Below are 9,377 nucleotides of genomic sequence, written 5' to 3' on the forward strand. Positions count from 1 at the left end.
AGTATGTAGCATCATTATTATATAATTATATCTGTTTGGTTATTCTGTTACAGTATGTAGGGTCATTATTTGACTCTACAGCAGTGGTTTTCAACCTTTTTCGTGTCAAGGACCCTCAAATTGACACATATTAGCCCACGCCCCACGGACCCCCATTTGAAAAGATATGCCAGGGACTCAACCATTATGATTTATTGGTGGTCCCAATCTACACTGTATCATCATCAGTGTTCATTTAACTCTGAGAGTGTACAAATGGAACCAAATGGGACACACATTTACACACTCTGAGAGTGTGTAAATGGACCCTAACGGGTCCATTTACAGACACACAAGGGTCCATTTGGTTCCTAACTATTAATTTGTCTGGGGATCCCCTGGAACCCCCTCAAGGACCACTGGTGGTCCCCGGACCACTGGTTGAGAACCATGCTCTGCAGTACAGTCAATGTTTGAACTTTTTATCTCAAGACCCAAAAGGGAAATTAAATGTCTCTCTGCCGGGACCCAAACAAGTGAAAATAGCAGATCTACAAGTTCACAAACTGCTATTTTCACTGCATCTTGAAGTAATGATTAATACAACGGATTAAAAAAGGGATATTTACTCGCGACCTATAAAAATGGGTCCCGAGCCATTGTTAACCCGCTGAGTGAGAAAGCAAGCTTGTAGATCTGCTATTTTTGAAAAATGTTTTTTTTTTCCCCCAAAAATTCTTAATGGGTTAAGCTAATCATCCTGGGGACCACCCCCCCAAAAATAATAATAATTTGTAGACCCCCCTGGGGGTCCTGACCCACAGGTTGAGAACCACTGCTGTAATCCACCATCTTGACAACAACATGTAAAATCCACTTCTCTGTCTCCATCAGGTTGAGTTAGTTAGTCTCTCCATGCAGCAGCTGGATCAGATATATAGGTTACAGTTCCATGTTTTCTACAAATAAAGGAGACAATGCTTTCCCTCCTTTCATTTCATATTCCCTCTCTCCTCCCCCCCACCTCCCCCCTGCTGAGCTGCAGATAGAAAACGGGGCCAAATCGATTGATTCCAGCCAACTTTGGTAAACGGGGGGTATCGCACCAGAACAGAGTTTTGGCAGATGACACAAATTTTGTAGCCTTGACGTGCCCCCCCCCCCCCGCCTCATTTCCTCTCTCTCTCTCTCTCTCTCTCTCTCTCTCTCTCTCCCTCCCTCCACGATGGCCCGCTAAAGAATGACAATCTAGGAGCGCGGCGCTCTGCGGCGCTCGATTCGCCATGCCTGGATGACGGCGGGAGGAGAGAGGAAGATGGATGGGAGCGCTCCTTTCATTCCACCGTCCCCCTCAGATGGTTTCTGTCGTGTAATAACGTTATATGTGTCCAAAACCCCTTTGTATTCAGCATATAGAGAGCAGGGTGTTCACAGAGGGAAATATATATACGGTACATATTATCATGCTTCTTTTCTTTGTTTCCATACGTACAGACGAACATACAAACATGAACACAAGCTCACAGTCAACATAACGACAACAATACCAGATGAATGAATGGTTTATGTAACATTAACATTAAAACAAAACAAGACATTCCCCTCGTACCCTTTTCTTTTCCACTTTGGGAAATTCACCCTATAGACATATATATAAAATATATATAAAACATATTGAAAGGGATTGACTACAAAAATCTAAAGTAAAAAAAGACAAAAAAAAAAGACATTCTATTATTATCTTTGAAACATTTTAAAGAGTTTGTAGATCGGCTATTTTCACTACTTTTTGTGTGACACTCTTGTATTATGAAGTATGGCATTAATTTACAGAAATATGAAATATGGAGATACAAGGTTTCTGTCCAGACAGAGACGGTATACAATCAGCGAGGGGGCGGAGCAGCGACATGCCACGTGTCTGCGGCCCCCCCACGGCCCCCCAAGGCCCCCCAGGGCAGATAAGGTTGATCAAAGAACGGTACTACCCCCCCGCCCCAGCCCCGCCCCCATCCATCCATCCATCCATCCATCCATCCATCCATCGCAGAACAATTGAAAACATTGAAAAGATAATCGTTAAGTTGCAGATTAATATATGTGTGAAGTGAAGAGATAGTCACTCTTAACCCATTAAAAGCATGTCATTTTAGATTATATTAGGTATATATATATATATATATATATAGCACATTGGTTGGCTATTCAAAAATAGCAGATCTACAAGCTCATAGCGCGTCACGTCGTGCCCGCGCTATGAGCTTGTCGATCTGCTTTTGAAAAAACGTGAAAATCTGTGCAAATCTTTGAATATATATATATACATGTTTTATAAAGCAGGGGGTCCCTGGAACAAAATGTTTTGAGATGGGGTTCGGCGGCCAAATACATATCATTTTGGGGGTCCTTGACATGAAATAGTTTGAGCAGCGACTCATATTATAGCAACATACGTCTTTCTGAAAACTGGATTTAGAAGACCTCAAGGGCCTCATGTCTTTAATGGGTTAACTAGCCACGAACAGGTAGACATTATATTATCTTTATGAAACGTGATGCGTTGCACAGCAGCAGATATAGGAATATATAGAGGAAGGACACTTGTCATACAACCACATATAAAATAGGGCATTCATTCATTTATGTAAAAATGAAATACTGTTATGGTGACACAAGCTTCTGCCCGACCGCGACGTTAAGCCTATACAACGTGTCTGAGCGGCTGCTTGACGTTGACATGAATAACAGTGACATAAGATGTGAATTATTCAGTGGTGTAAAGTAACTAAGTACATTTACTCAAGTACTGTACTTAAGTACAATTTTGAGGTACTTTTACTTTACTGGAGTATTTCCAAATGTTTATACTTTTACTTCTACTCCACTACTTCTATCTCAGAGGCAAATATTGTACTTTTACTCCACTACAATTATTTGAAAACTTCAGTTACTAGTTACTTTGCAAATATAAATTATTATATTATAAAACATACGTTAACCACTTTAGCCCTATTTTATACCTAGGCTATTTGAAAATAGCCGATCTACAAGCTCACAACGCGTCGCATCGCGACGCGTTGTGAGCTTGTAGATCTGCTATTTTCAAACATTTTAGTACTTTAACTTTTGGTACTTTAAGTATATTTTGATGCCAATACTTTTGTTCTTTTACTCAAGTAACATTTTGAAAATGAGGCACATGTTGACTTTTCGGGACTTCCTCATTACAGCAATGCGGAAGTCCAGTTCTCAGCGTTTTTGACGGTACGACCAAAAAACTGTTAAAACGTCTGAGGTTTTGAAGTCTGCTTTGATCCGACTCAGCGCCGTCCGAGTTACACAGAATGGTAAATCTTTTATTCCCCAAAACCTTAACATTTACCGTTCTGTGGCAAAAGTCATTCTGTGACTTTTCTGCCCCCACCTTCACGTCACATGTTGACGTTTGGTCAAAACTTTCCCTAAAAGTCAAAATATGCCTTTAGGGAGTGAGACAGCCTTTAGGGAGTGAGACAGCCTTTAGGGAGTGAGACAGTGTTGTTGTTTTCTTTAGGGAGTGAGACAGCATTGTTTTTTTCTTTAGGGAGTGAGACAGCATTGTTTTTGTCTTTAGGGAGTGAGACAGCATTGTTTTTGTCTTTAGGGAGTGAGACAGCATTGTTTTTTTCTTTAGGGAGTGAGACAGCATTGTTTTTTTCTTTAGGGAGTGAGACAGCATTGTTTTTTTCTTTAGGGATTGAGACAGCATTGTTTTTGTCTTTAGGGAGTGAGACAGCATTGTTTTTGTCTTTAGGGAGTGAGACAGCATTGTTTTTTTCTTTAGGGAGTGAGACAGCATTGTTTTTGTCTTTAGGGAGTGAGACAGCATTGTTTTTGTCTTTAGGGAGTGAGACAGCATTGTTTTTTTCTTTAGGGAGTGAGACAGCATTGTTTTTTTCTTTAGGGAGTGAGACAGCATTGTTTTTTTCTTTAGGGAGTGAGACAGCATTGTTTTTTTCTTTAGGGAGTGAGACAGCATTGTTTTTGTCTTTAGGGAGTGAGACAGCATTGTTTTTTTCTTTAGGGAGTGAGACAGCATTGTTTTTTTCTTTAGGGAGTGAGACAGCATTGTTTTTGTCTTTAGGGAGTGAGACAGCATTGTTTTTTTCTTTAGGGAGTGAGACAGCATTGTTTTTTTCTTTAGGGAGTGAGACAGCGTTGGTTTTTTCTTTAGGGAGTGAGACAGCATTGTTTTTTTCTTTAGGGAGTGAGACAGCATTGTTTTTTTCTTTAGGGAGTGAGACAGCATTGTTTTTTTCTTTAGGGAGTGAGACAGCATTGTTTTTTTCTTTAGGGAGTGAGACAGCATTGTTTTTTTCTTTAGGGAGTGAGACAGCATTGTTTTTGTCTTTAGGGAGTGAGACAGCATTGTTTTTGTCTTTAGGGAGTGAGACAGCATTGTTTTTTTCTTTAGGGAGTGAGACAGCATTGTTTTTTTCTTTAGGGAGTGAGACAGCATTGTTTTTTTCTTTAGGGAGTGAGACAGCATTGTTTTTGTCTTTAGGGAGTGAGACAGCATTGTTTTTTTCTTTAGGGAGTGAGACAGCATTGTTTTTTTCTTTAGGGAGTGAGACAGCATTGTTTTTGTCTTTAGGGAGTGAGACAGCATTGTTTTTTTCTTTAGGGAGTGAGACAGCATTGTTTTTTTCTTTAGGGAGTGAGACAGCATTGTTTTTTTCTTTAGGGAGTGAGACAGCATTGTTTTTTTCTTTAGGGAGTGAGACAGCATTGTTTTTTTCTTTAGGGAGTGAGACAGCATTGTTTTTTTCTTTAGGGAGTGAGACAGCATTGTTTTTGTCTTTAGGGAGTGAGACAGCGTTGGTTTTCCGCCTCTCACCTGGACCCACATGGGCCATTAGTTGACCTCAGCAACATGGAGAATCCTTAACTGGACACCGATAGGATCCTGGAAATAAAAACCATATTTATGCAGGTACGACATGGGAAGATATTCTATTCCTGCTGCTAGACAGAACTGTCACTGTCTGCACTGTCTGTAGCTCATGGTCCAGTCTGGGAGATTTATTCAGCTCATTTATAACCTATAGTACTGTCTGTAGCTCATGGTCCAGTCTGGGAGATTTATTCAGCTCATTTATAACCTATAGTACTGTCTGTAGCTCATGGTCCAGTCTGGGAGATTTATTCAGCTCATTTATAACCTATAGTACTGTCTGTAGCTCATGGTCCAGTCTGGGAGATTTATTCAGCTCATTTATAACCTATAGTACTGTCTGTAGCTCATGGTCCAGTCTGGGAGATTTATTCCGCTCATTTATAACCTCTCTAGTACTGTCTGTAGCTCATGGTCCAGTCTGGGAGATTTATTCATCTAATTTATAACCTCTAGTACTGTCTGTAGCTCATGGTCCAGTCTGGGAGATTTATTCATCTCATTTATGATCTCTAGTACTGTCTGTAGCTCATGGTCCAGTCTGGGAGATGTCTCATTTATAACCTCTGGTGTAGTACTGTCTGTAGCCCTGGTCCAGTCTGGTAGATGTCTCATTTATAACCTCTAGTACTGTCTGTAGCTCATGGTCCAGTCTGGGAGATGTCTCATTTATAACCTCTAGTGTAGTACTGTCTGTAGCTCTAGTCCAGTCTGGTAGATGTCTCATTTATAACCTCTAGTGTAGTACTGTCTGTAGCTCTAGTCCAGTCTGGTAGATGTCTCATTTATAACCTCTAGTGTAGTACTGTCTGTAGCTCTGATGTCTCATTTATAACCTCTAGTGTAGTACTGTCTGTAGCTCTGATGTCTCATTTATAACCTCTAGTGTAGTACTGTCTGTAGCTCTGATGTCTCATTTATAACCTCTAGTGTTGTTACTGTCTCAACACCGCTGCAAGTCCCACTGGTGAAAGTATATTTAGTGCAATGTTGAGACTTTCACTTTTCTTGAGTATTTCCATTTTCGATACACTTCTACTCCAATCTCAGAGGCAACAATATATATATATATATATTTTTTTGCTCCACCACAAGTATTTGACAGATTTAGATTATTAATACAGAACATACATTACTTGAACCCCAGCATGCCTTTTCTAGGGGGAACATTCGCCAAAAATAGCCGGCACGCTTTGAGCTTGTAGATCTGCTATGTTGAGCTTGTAAATCGGCTATTTTGAGCTTCTAGATCGACTGTTTTTTGGTGTCTGTCAAGTCTGTTTTCACGAAGACTAGTGTTTAAGTGGTTAAACTACATGATTAATTGACAAAACAAAATCACTCTAGAATAAAGTGATAAAGTACCAAATGATAGTAAAGGCTCATTGCAACAACAAAAAAATATCGTATTTCTTTTACCCAGCAGGAATAAAAAAAACAACGTTCATTTTATAATGAACACATACTGTACAAGTCCTTTATTCAAATTAGAGAATCGAGATTCAAGAACAAGCAGTGAAATGTTGTTTGGCAAATTGTGCTACAATCTAACGTAATATATTAAAGCAAAACAATCCTACTATTATAATTGAAATGACCTCCAAAAGTACGTCCGGGGTTGCTCAACACACGATCACTCCACTTGCCCCGAAACTTGCCACAGACTGTTGATCAGTGCTCTGGCTAATACTTTCTGCTTCTTTCCCCGCCTTCAATGTACTTACATATTGTACAATTAATATAAAACTACATTTTAGCCACAGCATCTTTCCTTCTTTTTGGCCGCAGCATCTTTATCTTTGGCCGCAGCATCTTTTGTTTTGATCGGGCCTAGATGTGAAACCTCTAGTCTAACTAATAATAATACAAAGCTATAGCATTGCATAGAGATGCAACCATGCTGAGATCACAGAAATACATAAAGACGGCTTTAAAATAGTCACATTATCATTACTAATAGACCACAGCAACACTAGCATTCAGTTGTATTTGTAATGCACTTTTTACAATTTAAATTACTTTAACCACTTAAACCCCATATGGGTAACCGGAGTCCCTCAGGTCTCAATACTGGTGTCTTTTCTGTTTTCTGTTTTCTGCTACGATCTGCTGACAATATATTTTCACTGCTTATTTGCCAAACAAGCAGTGAAATGTTGTTTGGCAACTTGTGCTACAATCTAACATAATATATTAAAGCAAAACAATTATAATAATAATAATATAAATATATATAATGAAGAATATACATAAGGTGTAGGGTTTTGTCTTATCATTTAGCAGCATGCTACAGGTCTCAAACCACTTCAGTTTTTTTACTCTTCCGGTTTGTCTGTATGCCTTTAAACTTCACCCACACACTCTGGGTGCATCCACACATAAGATACAAGTCATCGGAAGTCCCATCCACTCCAATGTTATGGGGAAAACCGCAAAGACCGCCCGATGCGCGTCTGAAGCTCATATCCGGGTTCCGCTCTTCCTTTTGAGTAACTGCGACAACTATAGCGTCAACTTGTATCTCATTCAATGGTTCAATGGTGCGACCCGGAAGTGGATCTGTTCACTACCAGATTCTCAGAGAGATCATTGAGGGACACCCTCATTTACAATGATGCTGAGATTACACACATATAAATAACATTAGAAAAAAACAATAGAGTTGACACAAACAGTTAAAACAAATGCATGTTAACAGCAATCAGTTAAAACAGTTGCATACAGGTAATGCACGGTTATTATATAAATTCCTAAAATGGCCAATAGATACTAGGGTATTCAATTTAAGCTGTTGTTGCAAGAGGTTCCAAGACTCCCCCCCCCCCCAATAGATAGACTGTATACTGTCTCTCTCTCCCAGTGTGAGGGACAGTGGTTCATCTGGTGAAACATCTAAATGATACCTCTATGCTACTGTCTCCATCACTGCAATACCCCCCCCCCCCTCCTCCCTCCCCCGTCCTCCCCCTCCTCTCTTTTAAACTGCTGTCATCCAGATGTGTATCTCCATCCTCTCCAATCAGCCTCTCCTCTCCTCCCCTCTCCTCTCCTCTCCTCTCCTCTCCTCTCCTCTCCTCTCCTCTCCTCTCCTCTCCTCTCCTCTCCTCTCCTCTCCTCTCCTCTCCTCCCCTCCCCTCTCCTCCTGTAGGGCTGCTGAGCTGAGGAGAATATGTATGCCTCATGTCAGGATGAAATTTTAATGACGGGGAGGCGGTTTTGGGCATGAGTGCTGAAACGTGTGTATTAGAGGAGAGGAGAGGAGAGGAGAGGAGAGGAGCGCTTGCTTGGCGCCGCGGCAGAGCTTGGCAGGCAGGCCGGCGAACCAACCAACCAACGAGGGTCCTTGGAGAGATAGATGAGGAGAGCTCATCCGTGGGGGGGAGCAGAGCTTTGATCAGCTCTCTCTCTTATTTCCATATCGCAGAACGCCAAGCGCTCCTCTCCTCTCCTCTCCTCTCCTCTCCTCTCTTCTCTTCTCTTCTCTTCTCTTCTCTTCTCTTCTCCTCTCCTCTCCTCTCCTCTCCTCTCCTCTCCTCTCCCTACAGTAATGAAAGAGGACATGTGGATTATGAGTCACCATGGTTGGGCTGCAGAGAGCTGTACTGGATGCACCGACGCTACAGAGATCCATTTTAATAGAGTGTTCTGTGCATATCCTCATGTACTCTGATATTTTGTATTACTTGAGTAAGAATACAGTAGAAATACCACAAAGTAGAAATGCTGCAAGTAAAGTCCTGTGTTACGATTTTTATGGCCGTCGTTGCCCCTCTGTCCTTAATGCCCCCCCCCTGCGCGAGAGAGAGAGAGAGAGAGAGAGAGAGAGAGAGAGAGAGAGAGAGAGAGAGAGAGAGAGAGAGAGAGAGAGAGAGAGAGAGAGAGAGAGAGAGAGAGAGAGAGAGAGAGAGAGAGAGAGAGAGAGAGAGAGAGAGAGAGAGAGAGAGAGAGAGAGAGAGAGATGGTCTGGGTGCTACAGTAACTATCTGACCCCCCCCCCCCCCCACACACACACACTGCAAGATGTTCTCAAAGTGGGGTCCTAGGCCTTGAGGGGGGTCCAGGGGTCCCCAGCAATGTTTAGGGACAGTTTCAACACTATGGTCCTATTTCAGATATTGTATATTATGTGTGTGTGTGTGTGTGTGTGTGTGTGCGCGTGCGTGCGTGCGTAACATAAACATTTTCAATAGGTGGGAACATCTAAAATAGTGTGTGTGGATAATCTGTTGTATTGTTGTATTTTATCCATTACTCTGTTTGTTTGGTTAATGATAATCTTAATGCTAATGCTAACGTTAACGCTAATGCTAATGTTAATGCTAATGGTCCAGATCATCATCCAATAATGAACAGGGATTCACAGGAGAAGTCATAACAGCCACGGTGAAATCAATCCTAAATGAAGCATAAAGAATCATACAGAAGATGACTCCATACACATAATGAAATGTAGGTTGCAGTGTTT

This window comes from Gymnoscopelus braueri (assembly GCF_963280865.1).
Source record: "Gymnoscopelus braueri genome assembly, chromosome: 11".
In the NCBI taxonomy this organism is placed as follows: domain Eukaryota; kingdom Metazoa; phylum Chordata; class Actinopteri; order Myctophiformes; family Myctophidae; genus Gymnoscopelus; species Gymnoscopelus braueri.